Here is a 3,385-nt window from a genome sequence, read left to right on the forward strand (position 1 = left end):
TACCGGAGGAAGTTCTGCAAAGATTTCCCACCTCTATTATGAGTTATATCTCCTCCCAACTTCTTGTGCGGAAGCTTCAAGGTGTACTACCTCACAATGTAGCTGTCCTTGGAGATAAGGCCTTCAAAGAAGTCACTAAGATGGCATTAGGCCAAACTGAGAGTAATGGAACATGCCAGTAATCCAGGTGCTCCGGGAGGCTGAAGTAGAAGGATCACCAAGTTCAATCTCAGCCTAGGCAACTTAGTGACTTAGTAAGACCCTATTGTAAAATGAAAAGGGCTAGGGATACAGTTCAGTGTAAAGGTCTGTGTTTAATACCCACTAACACACACACACACACACACACACACACACACACGAAAGAGAAGAGTCCCTAATCTAATCTGACTATTGTCCTTTTAAAAGGAAATATGGATGTACAAGGAGACACTGGCAGGGAATTGCATGCAGGTAAAACACCATGTGTCCCCACGGGGAGAAGAGGTAGCACACATTCCAGCCGAAACTGTGTGACAATGTAGGTGTGTCCCTCAGGCTACCCAGTGGATGGCAGCTTGAGCAACCTGACGCAACTATTAAAAATGACATTTGAATAAATAATAAGGAGGAAGCACACTTTCTGTCACTGGGTATTTCCATAACCAGGAATAAAAACTGTCACTGCTTTAGCTATCCCATAACTGTGCAGGGAACCCATTAGGGAGCAGGTTGCTTTCTGCATTGATCGTGACAGGGCCACTGTGAGGAACACATGGCCAAATTCTGTTTCCTTGATGACACTGCTGAGCTTCCCCCCCCCAGCCACACCTGGCCAGCCCTGCCTCTGACAACAGAATTCATTGTCATAGTACAATTTTTATTGAGACATCCTGTCTGTTCATCTTCATAGGGCATTGTAGTAATGCAGGGACACAGTGTTTAATCATAAAATCAAGGAAAATGGGCATTTCCAATTCTTCAGCCAATCATCATTTTTATATGAGAATTTTCATTCTTTTCCAGTCATTTTGGGAAACACCATAGATTGTCCCAACCAAGTTAATCCTGCTGTGCTGAAGAAGAATGAGAAATGAGTCCTTTACCACAGCTGTGCCTTGGTATGCTCAATGAGCTGCTTTGTGTCTCCCCAAGCCCCACCCACCCCTTTCTCTCCTGACCACTTCCTGTTCCATTCTGTTCTCCCAAGTGAACACAAACAGCTTAACTGAGAAGCTGACATTAAAGTGGGAGGAGACGTGCCAATCAGGTAAGGCTTTCCCCCTCACAGCTTAACTGCAAACACTTTACCTTAATCCAACTCTTGGGGATGAATGACAATTAATGGCTTTCAGTTTGTTGTTGGTTTGGTTGTGGATTTTGTTTGTTTTGGTTTTTGAGGCTGACTTTTCTCTTTCTCTGGCCTTGCTTCAGCAGCCTCCTTACATATTTCTAACTTCACACTCCACTTTTTATATTGCTTTTAGTCAGATAATGATATCTATGTTCCTACCCATAACCATTAAGTTGAAGGCCATTTTGTAAAAAGCTCTGTACCCAATAACTCTTTTTCATGGTCTGGGTCCTATGCCATAACCTGACTATAAACCCCGACCTGAAGTTCAGGCAAAGACGTCATTCTTTCTCTGGACTCAAAAACCATTTATGGAAAGCCATGCATTAGAGGGACAATAATATGGCATCTATGATAGCAATAGTAGGATTCTTTGGAGAGATAAGTTAATGAATGAATAAGAACTATAAGCAGAGATGAAAGGGTCAGAACTTAAATTCAGGGCTTTTTAATATGGATTATTTAAAAGGTAAATTACTATTGAATAATATTTAGAGAAAATAGTTTTTCATGGTTAAAAATAATGTAGAGTCAAAAGCTAAGAAGGATTCTAAAGTAATACCAGCAAGGGTGGAGAGACCCAAGATCTCAGCATTGAGATTAATTTTAGGAGATGCCCATGGGGTATAATTTTATAATTGGAAAATAATTTACAAGTGGGAAATAATAAAGACAAGATAAAAGCTTAAGAAGTTTCACAAGTAAGGCAGTTTGGCAGAAAATTCAGAACCAAGCTCCTGGGTGAGGTATGATTCCGGGCCCCAGGAGGGGCACTGCCACCCCAACCCACTTGCAGTGCATCACAAGGACTCTGCATGGAGACACGGGGTCTTTGAGGAGGTCATGGATTAAAACAGTCATCAAGGTGTGCGATGATTGTCTAGGACTGCATCCTTGTAGGAAGAGGAAGTTGGGGCACAGACCTTAGAGAAGAGACACAGATGCAGTACAAGCAAGTAGCAGTCCACCAGCCCAGGAGGAGGCCCTGCACCGGGAGACCAGCCCCACCAGCCCCTTGACCCTAGCTTCCAGCCTCAGGACTGTGGGAAGACATGTTTCCATGGTGTGAGGCATCCAGGTGGGTGCTGTGGGGTAGCAACCTTGGCAAATGAAAGTGGCTTCTATAGCTCAACATAAGTAATATGCATAAACACTTGGTGGACCAATTGGAAAAGCAAGCAAGGAATCTTCTTGTCAGTCTAATGTATGAGCAGATGGAAAACCCTCAGATTACCGAGGGACTCTTATTCTTGGCTTTAACTTAAAAGTCATCTTATGGTACTCAACTCTAAGCACAAGGCCAGGAAATGGTAACTCCTAATTGGTCTACAAGGGCAAACTTTAGGTAGAGTGAGGAATAAAAAGCTATAAAGGAGGAGGAGAAGTGACCCAGGAACCTTGAAAACCATTAACTTACTTTTTACTGAGTAACTAAATTTCACGTCATTGTCCTCACTCTACCAAAGGGGAAAATGAGTTACAGAAAACTCAAATTTCTCAGGGTCAAACAGTTGAGGCATGAACTAGGATAAATATTAGATCCTTATAATAATCTTCTTATAAGAACAAATCATAAAGTAATTTAGAAACTTTATTTTCCAGTACTATGCTTACAATGTGTTGCTAGTAAAATAGAAAAGAAATTTAACTTATATTTTCAGGTAGAAAGGAGGACTTGTATCTTATCTGCTAGTATTTCTCTCTGTTCATTTTTAAGTAAGGAAAGGAAATGCACAGTCACTTCAGAACATACCAGGGTCATTGTTTGCTTCTGTCTCTCCCTCGACTGAAATGCAAAATGAACACAGTCACTGAAGGAGGGAGAGAAGGGAAGAGGAAAATTTGAGTGAATGACATGGTTTAACCTTAATGAAAGCATGACCATGTTGACAGGGGTCCTCTGGGGTCCCCCCAAATCTTATCTGCCTACAAGCCTCTGGGCTGCCACTGTGTTCCATGAAGCTCTTACATTTATGCTTGCAGTTCACCAGTGCTCAGGCCAGTGAGATTGGTAAAGCAAACCATAATATTCTGTGAATTTACGTTTAACAA

The sequence above is a fragment of the Octodon degus genome, unplaced genomic scaffold (genome assembly GCF_000260255.1).
Source record: "Octodon degus isolate 3935 unplaced genomic scaffold, OctDeg1.0 scaffold00001, whole genome shotgun sequence".
In the NCBI taxonomy this organism is placed as follows: domain Eukaryota; kingdom Metazoa; phylum Chordata; class Mammalia; order Rodentia; family Octodontidae; genus Octodon; species Octodon degus.